The sequence below is a fragment of the Haliaeetus albicilla genome, chromosome 2 (genome assembly GCF_947461875.1).
Source record: "Haliaeetus albicilla chromosome 2, bHalAlb1.1, whole genome shotgun sequence".
In the NCBI taxonomy this organism is placed as follows: Eukaryota; Metazoa; Chordata; class Aves; order Accipitriformes; family Accipitridae; genus Haliaeetus; species Haliaeetus albicilla.
Genome location: NC_091484.1, coordinates 32,303,087 through 32,316,386, shown reverse-complemented (window position 1 = coordinate 32,316,386; position 13,300 = coordinate 32,303,087).

Here is a 13,300-nt window from a genome sequence, read left to right as displayed (position 1 = left end):
CTCCTTCTGTTGATACCAGTGTATGATGGTGCCATCAAAACCTGACTCTAATGTTTGAATTTCACATGTCATCCGTGCAGTTTTTTGGAACTTGGTGATGGATATAGGCCTCTGCATGGGAATTTCTTGTGCAAATCCACCTAGGAAAGAGAAAAGAAGAAATGATGTCATTAAGTGGAATTCAGAGATTTGGGAAGATGCCTGTTAGCAAAGCCATGGGTGCCTGTGAGGAAAGATAAGAAAGTAAGGAAGGACTTACAAGACCAGGTGGCTGTGGCCACAAGCACTGCCAGGAGCAGCATGATTGCTTGTCACGCTCTGCTGTTGTTGAGAGTCAGAGGAGGGTGAAGGGGACCCCAGATGGGGACAGTGTTGTGTGGGAGGAGGAGGTGACTCTGTTGAGTGGTCTCCAGCGACAGGTCTTCTGTGCACAAGCAGATGGGGCACATTTGCAGAAAACCCTCTCCAAACTGGCAAATGCTAAAGTTGGTTAGAAGGCTGTAGTCCTGTCTGCTTTTCAGGTAAATACAAAAACCATTGGTAAATCCAAGGAACGTGGCCCTGTAAAACTCAAGCTAGAGCCACTGAGAAAGGGTTGCGAGTGAGAGCAGCTCCAGCTGTGTATTGGGACGCGAAGGTTTCGGCCTGGAGGTCACCCAGTGGGCGGTGAGTGCATGCCATCACCCAGAGGAGTGCAGATTGGTGCACAGTGCCTGAGTGGGTGGGAGGCATTCCCCCATCCTGTTAAGGAGCTCCTCTTGCTGCTTCAGCTTAGTCACCCAGCTGCAGCATGCCAAAGGGCCCGGGGTGCCCCCGTGCTGGTGCTGCCCTCCATCAAAGCAGCTGGAGGCCGTCAGCCTGCAGCGACCAGGGCAGCTGCACCGCGGGGATGTGACTCTGCTTTGGTTTTGAGTGCGGGAGGAAATGCTCAGCCGCAGGTCTTCGGTTTCAAAGTTCAGTTGAGATGCAAACACTTCTTGGAAAGGAAGACTGGAAAACAAAAGCGAGCCTGGTGAGGGCTACCATCAACAGCCATCGCAGAGGGGCATCTCGATGAGCGGGGCTGGTGTCACGGGGCATTTGCCTGTGACCAGTGAGCCTGGGCTGCAGCTCAATGGGCATGAGGGAGATGAGCTGCTTCGGCCTCCCTCCTGCTGGCAGTTGGCCACATGCAGCAAGCTGGCAGTAAGCACATGTTGCTAACTGGCTTGGAAAGGTGCCCATGAGCACAGGGCTCCAGGGAGAGGCAGGCAAGGAGAGATACCTGCTTCTGTGTGGTGGTAATGGAATGGGTCCCTCTCTTCCCAATAAATAACTGTGGGAAAGTCTGTTTAATTTTCTTTTAGGCCACCCTGAGGGGGATGAGAAGGAGGCTGACTGAAGTGAACATGTGAGGTCACATGTACTACAACCTATTTTTTCAAATAACTAAGGAGGCCAGAAAGATCTGTAACAAGGTGTTATATACTCAAATTGTACCAAACGTTTAGCAAAAACAATGTTCAGAGCCTGTGGAACCATAAAACCACCACTATGAAGGTATTTGTGCTCATTTTTGAAGATCCAGATGCATTAGAGGAATATCTCACAGGATATTGAGCATGTGCACTCTGTCCTAATTCAGGAACTTTGTGGCACAAAACTATCTCAGTTTTCTGACTTAGCTGTCAGGCAAATGCCAGCTTCCCTAGAACCAGTCTTTGATCGTACAACCTGATTTGTAAAACTCAGTACTCTTAACCCAAAGGGTCTGGGAGTCTCTGCTTGCCATGGATAAGGATTTCTGTTCTGTCCTGGACACATCAGGAGAGAAATCGTGACAATACAATTAGGTTTTCTGGGCTGCTGTAGGAATTTGTAGTGACTGAAATGCAAAGGAAGACAAAAGAGAAATAAGACGGAGGATGTGCAAGATCACCTGGTCTTCTCTCCTTTTATATTCATGTTTTTTTTCAAGAGAAAGCACTGAGGGGGTGAAGATATGTTTCTGTGCTTGCTCCAAGGATTCTAATAGAGAAGAGAAGAGAAATTTACAGCTAACATTTGTTCATGCACACAGACTGGCCGTGTTCACTGTCAGGTGAGTGCTTTCAGTATAATCAAGCTTTCATTTTAAGAGCAATGTTTCATATATTTACCCTAAAGTGATTGGAAGTCTCCAGTTTCTGGATATTACAGATATGTGTGGTACTGAAATGATAGATGGATTGTTAACATCATATATTTAACAGCTGTCACAGGGTACTGTTGTTTTTCCTATCCTGCTGAAGAGAATCTTGAGAGAGGGCTGGAATAAGGAAGTATCTGAATTTTTAGCAAGTTCAGAACTTGCGGTTCAGAGCGCAAAGCACCTTTTCGTTCAACTTATCTTTGCCCGCCTAATGCTGTGGTGCCTTGATAAAACCAATAGGCACAGTAGTAAGTGCCAGAATCCCTCGAGGTTAAATAGTCTATCGTGAGGACATAACGGGGCTCAGTAGCATGTTTCCAAGCTTGAAATCTTCTTCTATCACCACTGTCATCAAAAACAGGTGACTGTCCCAACATGTACAGTATCCTTTTTGGTGGCTCTCCGGAAAGATGCTTGTACCAGTGCATGATGGCATTGGTGCTCACTACGCACTCCATGCGGGCAGAGCTGCCCTTCACCTGCCTCCGCAGCTTTGGGGTTTGCACTGGCACTGCCTGTCCATCTCCACCTGGAAGGGGAAGCGGAGAAATTGTGTAAGGGGAAGAAAACACTGGAGTTTGGAGCCAGGACTGTGTTGTCCGCATATGGGAAAGAGAGGGGAGAGGAAAAAGGGCTTACAGGACCAAAACGAAGTTGCAAGAAGGACTGGAAGAAGCAACATGCTGCCTGTGCATGTTAAACCTGGAAATGAAATAGAGACAGAAATGTTATAAAGACCTTCACGTGGAGAAAGCATCAAATGACTGGGAGGAGGAAATGACTCATTTGGCACATCCAATGGTTGTTCTTCAATGTGCTAGCATTGAGGGGGTTAAATTTACCAACAAGCTAAACCACAGGAGTAACAGTGTAGAAAGGATCTAAAATACTCAATGTGAAATAATTTTTCTTCATCTGTCTACTACATTCCTCTCAGATTTACCTGCTGAGCACACACATAAAAACTCATATTGTTCAATCTGGCCCTTCCCAAGGATGTTCTCCTCTCCTCAGACACCCCGAAACTGGCCCAGAAGCATGCTTCACCAGCCTTTCCTAGAACATACTGCCTGCTTTGGTAGGACAAATGGGATAAGTCATAGTGAACTATGATCTCTTACTCTCACTTAAAATGTCTCCAAACCCTCTGGTCAGCCTTATCCATCTATCCCAGATGTGGTTCGTCTCCAAGACATCCTTCTGGGACAGCACTCCAGCTCCTCAGGGCTGGTTCCTCTGGCAGTAGTGTCCTGCCGGCAGCAAGGTGGTTGGGCACATACTGTGCCCAAGTGCCTGCCTTCCTTGATGATAGTGTTGTAGCAGCAGATAGGAAAAATACAGCTGGCACCTCTTTTCCAAGAGAGCTCTTGCAGCTATGGCAAAGCCAGGGTGAAGCATGCATGTCTCCCAGCCAGCTGTTTGCTGCCCTCTGCTTTTTCTTGTACTTTCCCTCATTTCAGAGCCCTGAAAATGTGCCCTGCAAAGACTTCATAGCAAACGGTCCCTTGGGCAGCAGCCACCACACACCACGCTCTTCCCTGAGAAAGATTTCTCATTTTCTGACCCCAAAGAGATAATCTACTCTGGATTTTTTTTTTTTAGGTCTTTGTCAGTAGCAGTTTATACAACTAAATCTCATCTCACAGCTAGTACAGAAAGTTCATATTCTTCTGTTGTCCTTGTGATAAGATACATGAATTTGTGTTAGGGCCTGTAGTGTAGACCTATCTACAATGAAAGAACAACAACAAAACTATCATAAGCATGGAGTTTACTGACTTGAAGACTCTGTCTTCATTATTAGTCCACTTAAGTGTGAAAGCCAGAGAGGAAGATATCTTCCAAGGCCAAACAAAAGCTGCAAGAAGAACCTGCAGCAACAATGTTTTCAGAGAAGATGTCTGGACCTGTAGGAACTTAGGTAATGAACCCTGGATGGGGGATGGACTGCCATTGAGCAGATGAAATGGTGCACTTGAGTTCCATGAAACACTCACATGGACATGGGGTTGTGAATACTACTGCCACAGAAGTGAAATTTCCCTGTGGCTCTGCTCCCAGCTGCCTGGCTCAGCAGTGCTGTGTCACCATTTCCATATGTTCCCTGCTTTAATTGCAGCTTTCTCCTGTAAACAGTCTTTACAATCCTTTCTCAGGGCCATCTTATCAGGTGTTGCCCAGTGTAACAGATCCTTGCCTATAAGAAGGGGTTCTAAGGAGTGTCGGTGTTAAAAGCAGTCATTGTCATCATAACCATTAATGGGAGCGATTGGTGATGAGTATCACCAGTATCTCCATCGTGACCTGGATCTGAAGTCTCCCAGGCTAGATCTTCAGTGCAAATATCCTCCTCCTGTGCTCCTTCCCTGCCATTGCTTCATTTTTGCTAGCTCACACTGTATTTGTGAAAGTATCTATGTTATTCAAAGATGATCTGTGTTACTGTATAATTAACTCAGCTGTAATACCATCACCCACAGGAGTGCTCCTTTTCCCCAGCACAGCACATTATACCAGCTGAGTTGTAGCACACTGCATTTCTTCGCTTTTCTCTTTGTCTGTTATTTATACTTATGTACTCAGCATAAACCTGTTGGGATATTTTAAAGGCAGGAAGGTGCAATTGTGGTTCTCTGCATTTGACGGAAAGCTTGCTGCTCAGGGTACAGGCAGCTTTCTGTACAGACTGCCTGTGGTCTGATAGTTCTGTGGGACTGCCAGTAGGCACAGTAGTAGGTACCTTCATCATTGGAGTCGATGTCATTGACTGAGAAAGCACAGATGTTTTCTCTGGTCTTCGAAGCAGAATACTTATTCCTATAGGAGCTGTCATCATAAGTAGCTTGTCCTCCTCCAATAAACAGAATCCGTTCGGGAGCTTTGGAAGGTATATGTCGGTACCAATGTATATATGCAGACTGGAAGTTAGATATGCCCTCGGCTTTACACTTAATCCATGCAGTTTTATTTAGCCCTTTGGTAATGGATATTGGACTCTGTTTCAGAAGCACTTGTGCTCGTCCATCTAGAAAGAAGGAGAGAAAACAGAACAAACACTCTTAGCCTGCTGTTCATTCACACACGTAAATATGGGGTGCCTCCTGCCGTTGCCCCGCGCCGTGCGGTGGTGTCGAGGGGAACCTACGAGACCAGGTTGCAGCCAGGGCCAGGAGCGGGAGCAGCAGCATCCTGAGGGCTCTTGCTGGCATCTTGCCTCCCAAGGAAGGTGACAGCTTTCCTGGCAGGGGCTGAGGAAAGGAAATGACTCACTTGGGCATCATCCGGAGAGGCGGGTGATGTTGAGATAAAGCAGCCTGACTTAACCCCGCTAAATGCTAATAGTCACATTATAGCTTTTTCAAAAGTGGCACAAACTCACCTTCTTTCTCTCTCATGCACACCCACACAATTACTTTAACTAGTTTACAAAGTAATTTTGTAGTCTGAAGCAAATTTGCCACTGCTTTTAGACTAGTTGAAAGCTGCTAAACAATGCATGGGGTCCTACACTTTACCTGAGTTCCAGTGACAATAAAAGGAAAAAAAAAAGAATATGGAGCTTAATGAATTTGAGGGGTCTCAAATTACTGCTCATCACACAGGTTGAATGCCAAAGACCAGGAAAATACACAGCAGCTATTTGGGAGCTCAGAAGTAGTCTTGCTGCGCTTGTGACTACTTCTTGTCACAGGTAAGGTGAGGTGCTATACCCCAGGGTGGCATCTCCAAATGCTGGGTATTATGCAAAGAAACACAAATGCTTTACAGCCCCCATCGGCTTAGTTTGAACTAAAGATCATTAGGGCAAACAAAATATAGAAAATATTCTGTGCAATTCAAAGTCATTCTTCAGAGGCAAGGTCGCTGCTGGTTCCCTTGGAAAGAAAACCAATTCCCCTTTCTCTGTTGTCGTAATGTTATTTTACTTATGTCAGCCTTTTTTTTCTTTTTTCAAGGATTTTCATGTAGATCCAGTAACTGCTGTCCTACAGTTGTGACAGGAATTCGATCTTTCACTCTTCTGTGAAATGCAACCGCTACCCCAGTGCTTAATGTGCTCTGGACACCCCATACTGGAGACTGGTAATACTAGGTCCTTTGTGGTCCTGTGACTTTATCTATCAGTTATTTGGTCATAAAGAGAAAAGGGGTGAAATAACTTAAATTAATGTCTTTCTGTTTGCAAAACAGAAATATAAATATGTGTTGTATAGCTGCTGTTTGTTTTGCATGTTTGCTGCAGTGTTGGATGAGAAGCCTCACTGGAGTCAATTAAGAGACTTGTGCTTTAACCTAAATGAAGGTCTGATCAACTCCAAATGGAAAACAAAGAGAAATTAAAACAAGATTCTTTACCAGCAGAGAAGTACAAAATGGGTATATTACATCTGCAGCCCTGAGCGGTGCTTCAAGTTTATTTTCACTTATATCCTTCTATTCTGCCACACAAATGATGTAACTGGGGATTTATTCCAAAGATGTAGCCTGAAGGGTAGTAGGAATAGAAAGGGTTTTTTCTTCTTTTAGCTAGCCCACCCTGCTGTCCTGTAAACCCACCCGGAGGCAATCCAGCCAGACCTATAAAAACACCCTTTTAGTTGGTAAAGTGAAGTAACAGCTCTGCTGGTGCTGGCTGTAGTGTGTGTGTCTGCAAAGCCTGCACTAGCTCAGCAGCGTCTTTGGCATCTGGCTGCCTGTACATTGTGTCTGATTCAGGGCTGATAGGGAAAGTAGGGTGGGGATGTTCCTGCGTGTTATCAAACACTTCAGAATCTGGTTCAGAAAGCAGAGCACATCTTTGTGCGGGTCCCCTATGGCTTTCTACTGCTGTGCATCCCACCTAGCACAGTAGTAGGTAGCAGAGTCTTGCAGAGTTACTTTGCTCACTGTCAGGGTGCAGACAGATTTGGCAGCATCCTTCTCAATGCTAAACTTCCCCTCATCGGACTTGTTTTCGAGGAAGACCCTGGAGGACATGTAGGCAATGCGCTTGGGAGCTGCACTGGGCCTCTGTTGGTACCAGTGAATGAAAACATTATCAAAATCAGTATCGGAGACGTGACAGTTGATTAGCACCGTTTTGCTTTCTGGCTTGGTGATGGATATGGGGGTTTGCTGCAAGACTTGTGCAGAACTGCCTGTGTGAAAGAAAGAGAAAAATTAGAGGCATGAAGCTGAGATAAGAGAGGGTCCACTTTGCCACTGGCGGACATGCAGGCAGCGGGGTGCGCAGGGCACATACAAGAAAAAACAGCTGCCAGGATGAAAGCACTCAGCAGCCACATTGTCACTGCCCTCCTTATGGCTTCCTTACAGGGACAGGGTCAGGGCCAGACTCAAGCAGGGGTGAAGCAGATCTGAGCAGCAGAAAACCATCCAAGGAGGCTGTGCCAGCTGTGGATGTGTTAAATAATGATGCACAAGCCATTTCCTTTGACTAACACTTAAATAGAAGGCAAACAAAAAACCCAACCCAAACCAAAACCAAAAAACCAGCCTTGTAAGAAGAGATCTCACTACTGAGGCAAACATTTTTTTTTATTATTTATTTTTCTGCAGGGAATTTGTTTGGATAATGAGTAAAGAGTCACTTTTTTTTTTTTCAACATATGATTACGATGTGCTAGCTTTTAAAGTCAGTTCTTCATATCTGGATTTTTAAGGTACATCGGCTACCAGAGGATGGAAGAGCAGAGATGCCCCTCGAAAGCAGGCAAAATTGCTGCCCTAAATCACTGAGATCAGGAAGCATTTCTGGGAAATTGCTGCTGTGTGTTTGTTCATTTGGTCTCCTCTAGGAACGGGCTGTTGCCTGCTGCTGGAGGCAGAGTGCTGGGCTGCACCCGGCAAGGAGAGATGCAGGGTTAAACTTTGATTTGATCTTTCACAGGTAGTGCAACTCCCTTCTGCCTTTCCTTCCAGGTTAGTCATCTAAAGCAGGCAAGCAGCACTTGTATGCTATTTTTCACAACTTGTCACCCTAAAGAGTTCCTGCAGGCAAGCCCAGCCTGCCAAGCAGGACCCTGGAGTCAGGTGAGTTTTCCAGCCCTTGGGAGCACAGAGGAGATTCCTCTGGCAGCTGCCTGATGGTTTTCTAAGGCTGTGCAGCCCCAGGAGCCACAATAATAGGTAGCCTCTTGCTGCTTTGTGATTTTATTTATTGTCAGAGTACAGATGGACTCTGTCCTCACCTTTTTGGCCCCAAAAATATCTCTGTAAGAGTTTTCATAAAAATAAGGAACCCCTGATTGCACGTACAGAATGTGCTTTGGTGCTTCTCTGGGTTTGTGTTCGTAGCAGTGGATGAAGGTATTCAGAAAGTCTGACCCAGAAAAATGGCAGCTGATCCGCGCAGTCATTTGCACGGCTCTGCTCGTGGAAGGTTTTGGCTGCCTGAGGATTTGTGCAGCTCCACCTACAAGGGGAAGCAGAGAAACAGCACTGTCGTGACAGCAGTGACCAGCCCCAGTCTCCCAAGCCCCTGCGACTCACATCTACAGCAAAGGGCTGATGCAGCCAGAAGCACCTGCAGCAGCAACATGTGCTTCGCACGATGTCGAGCCTGCCTCCCTGAACCAGCCAGGAGCAGAGTCCGTCCCCGCCAGGAGGGAGCAGGCACCTAAGGAGGAGAAACGAGTGACTCGGGTTCCTGTCACCCAGTGGCACCTCCTTTAAATGACTCAGGCTTTTGGGGGGCCACAAGAGATCTCTTCCATCCACATATGGAAGTTTCTGCAAGTGGTGGTACCCTGAAAATGGATACGACCACCCACAGCAGCTCCCAAAATTAAGCCCTCTGTGAGCAAGTACAGCTTTTCTTTAAGAAAACTGCCTTGTGATTAGCAACAGAGACTGTAGTACCACAGTCATAGGCAAGATGCTTCAGCAGTTCATTGCCCCACTCAAATAAGGCCTTATTTGTTGCCTGAGTTCCCCTTGCTTAATTTCCGCCTAGATATATCTTTGCTTGTTGTAGTGAGAGCCCTGTTCTCTGAGATTTATCCCCCAGATGTGGTACTAGACAGAGATCAGCTTCATTCCTTAACTCTCTTACTGACTGGGGTGTTGGAGGCTCCAAGTGTAGGATAATTTTTCAACCCATGATGATACCTCTGAAGCTCTTCTTCTAACAATTTGTCCCATTCATTTTGAACCTTGAACATGAAATGGGATCCTGTAATACAACTTCTACCTGAAATCCCTGTTCCTACGGCAAGTATGTGGAGTTACCCAGTACTGCAAAGGAAGCTCCAGTGTTTTCAAACTTTTACTGACAGCTCCAGTAATTAAAAAAATCATAAATATATATATATAAGCATGCCTGTCCAGCAAACATCATCCATTACCTGGCCCTACAGCTGCTGGTTCCCACTTTACTGAGAAGGTGGGATTTTCCTCTGCCTGTCGGGGGCAGCTGTCTTCATACTCAACCATTTCCCATGGTCTTGGTACCATTACAAATTTTAGCAGGCTAGAATCTATGTTTAGCTCTCCAGCTTAAATGGAGATGCTTTATAGTTTAAACTTCTATGATGTCTGCAGGGCATCAGCAGTAATATGCTCATTTTTGTGTTCTTATTATGTTCTTAAACCTGCAAGAGAGACATTTTTAGAACAGGCTTTCTATGCTTCTCATAAGGTTTACTATCTGATTTTCTAATCAAAACAGCGTACACTTCCCAAGCCAAATGCGGCATGTGGGCCTAAGTATTTTTATATCATCTGGCATTAATCAGGCAAGCTAGAATCTCATTTAAAAAAAAGTTCAGTTCTGAGATCTGAAAACCTGCTGATGAACAGCCCTCTCCCCCAGCTATCTCCCAACTCTGCTGCTTCCTCTTCCAGACTGTCTGAAAAATAGGCTTTATAATGACAGTTTACTGATACTGATGCTATCATGTTCCTTTGTTTTTAAAGTAGGAATTAGTTGCTTATGCAAGATACATTTTTCACACCACCATGAAATAATTCACACACTTCTATTTCTGCTCCCAAATTGATTGGAGTTTCCCATCCAAAGTTACAGGGAGTCTTTCCACTCGTCTCAGTGGGATTTCAAACACATTCAAATAACTGGAGACAACCTACACACAGAGATTTTTTTTTTTTTTCAGCCTGGCCTAACTACTATCAGCTTCTTATGTTTAAAAGAGTTTCTGATAAGGAAAGCAACAAATCAACCACTTTTTACAAAAAAAAGTCTTGACTCTTTCTTCCTGCAAACCCAGAAGTGTGCTGATGGTTTCTCTCATACATGATATAAAATCATAATGTCATCAGGGGCTTTGTATAGGTCCATACAGCTCAGTGTTAAATGACCTATTAGGTACAAGTTTGTCCGCAGGCAAGTCTGACTTTGAATGGCTTAATCCAGCTCAGCGTAGAGAACCAGCATGTGGTTTTGATGAGCCTGTTCGAGCCTTTTTTGAGATACAAGTGATCAGGGCTCTCTAACAGGTGCAACTGAATTCAATGTTGGTCGTTCTGATTTCAGCTAGGAAATTTTAAGTTAACAATTAAAGCGTGCTTCCTGCATCGATACATCTGATAGGTGTATCACAGCAACTATGAAGAGACTGTAAAGCCATTCAAATGCTCAGTAATCAGTTAGAGTGATTAATAAGAATTTAGGTAACTTAAGGATTGCCTTCCAACAGTCTTTTTGTAGATGCTTCTGTCTTGACAAAATATTCACCTTCAGGGCTGTCTTCTTCCTTTGCTCAAAACTTACAACTTGTTGAGAAGACATGAAATTTCAGGTCAGCTATTTCACCAAGGCAGACAAGACGAGGAGGTGTGCCTTGCAAGGAAGGAACTGTAAAGAGGTGCGTGAAAGCATTATTCAAATTTTAGGACACTTTAGGCCTATCTGGAACACCAGGGCCATCTCGAATAAGGAAAAAGTCCGCTCCACACCTCAGTCACCCTATCCTGTTGCTCCCCACTGCATTGGAGACACCTGAATGCAGGTTCCTTCCTTCCTCAGTGCTGTGACTGTGGCTTTGCTTCCTTTCTATCTTTCTCTTCTTCCTCTCGTTACTTGTGTCTGCTACCATTCAGGTCACTACTCAAGGTACTCCTGACTTCAGGAGAGTCAACCCAGCCCTTTCCTGGGAGCGTAAACCACCCAAGGTGCAGGGAAAGCCAGTCATTTCCACTCTAGCAAGAGCTGAATGGAGCATGGGTGAGTGCTGTGGCTGTCTCCTGTACAAATCCTACTAAAGTAAGGGGCTCTTCCTCTCCTTTCTGCTGGGCTTTGGCTGAACGGTCCACCTTGCAAAGTGCTGAGCACTCACACTGACCGCACGTCAAGAGGGAGTCACAAGAAGGGGCTCTAGCTCCCACCAACAGTGAAAATCCCGTTACCAATACAAAGCGTGGGAAAAGTACCTTCTAGAAGCGCAACTTTAACATCAAAGCAACTTTTTATCATTTCATGGTGTAGCACTTGCCATTCATAGCTGTTAGATCTTTAAACAGCATTTTGTTGGTTTCCTGTCTTAATGGTAAAATAGTCAGAAGTGAAGGCCTGTTGCAATTGGAAATGACGTTTGTGGCTTTCTGAGTGGGATAAAAAAAATGTTATGTGAGTTTATTTTGTAAAACTGCAAAAAGCTGCAAGATCAACAGCAGTGCTGCACTGGCCCAGGACTTGCACATCACTGAGCCTGGAGACATACACGTCAGAAGTTTCTTACCTTGCCCACTCACATATGAGGTGTAAGAGGCAACACAGCCTGGGAAAGGAAGATTGACTGCTCAAATATAGATCCTGGTCCACCCTTCAGTGCTTGCTGGAAGGTGTAGACAAACACAGGATAAACATGGGAATGGAGTTCTTCGCAATTCAGTGTCTGAAAAATATTCACCCTCTGACTCAATGATTTTTTTTTCCCTTAAATCTTTGCTTTATAAAAATAATATGCAATAAAGTACCAAATGCTTTGTTCAGAAAACCTAAATCTATATAGCCCCGAGCAACTTCAGAAGCACTGACTTTCTCTGTTTCTCATTAGTGTTAGTTAAAAATAGTTTTCAGAAAAGGACCCCTTTCTTGTGAATCTACCGAAGTGCTTTGCATTCTTTAGTTGTTGCAGGAAAAAATGGTAAACCTTTTCTTCTGTGACCTAGAAAAGTAAGTGAACTCAGTGTTAGTAGCCCTTGCTAGTACAGCAAATTCAGGCTGTCAATCAAGACAATGTCCTGATCTTGAGGTAAGCCAGGCTATAGCCCATCACTTCCCCTTGGAGATGATGGCAGGTCCATTTTGGGGGCTGCTAAAACTAGATTTCCATAGAAACAATAAAAGAAATAATCCTACATGGAGAGCAAGGTGGACTGCAGGATCTGACAGGTGTCTTAAAATGTCACTTCTAGTCCTAGAAACCTTTGATACAACTTCATAAAAACTGCTGAGACTGTATCATTAAGTACCATATTTCTGTAAATAGCTCTTGTTTGTGCTTGACTTTTATCTGATAAATAAACCGTAGCTTAGCAGCACCTCCCAGCTGCTTATCAGCTGTGTGGCGTACCTCACATCACTCAACAGCCCAGGAAGAAAGAGTCAACAACCTGGGAAGGAAGGACAAGATGCTCAGCATCGTGCTAAGTAGGATACTGCTCATTGACTCTCCCAAAGACTGCACTTTTACTGAATTGCCCTGGGGTAGCAAGAGGGCTCTGCAACAGACAGTGCTACATGGCTCCCAGGACGGCCCCTTGGAAATCACAGGCACTATGCAGTCCCTCCTGCCTCCTGCCCAGGTCTTCAGCTGAAGATAGCTTGAAAAGGAGTCCAAGATGGAGGTGGTTTTCTCCCATAAGGATTCACCAGCATTTACTGTGCCCTTCCCTATTTACATCTGGAAAGCATTTTGCTTCTTCAGCCCTCTGGATTTTGCATCCGTAAAGTTCCTTACCTGGGGTAAAACTTGAAAACTGCCACGGGACATGCAAACTCGGCAGTTTCATCCAAAATGCCCTCCTGTTCCCTAGTCATTTACGATAGCACTTCTCCCTTCCTCGTTGTCTCCCTCTTGGATGCCCCTAGTCCCCTATCAAGCACTTCCTGGCCTTTGTGCCTGCTGTTCTCCCATAGACAAATAAGCTGGAATGTCTCTACACAAA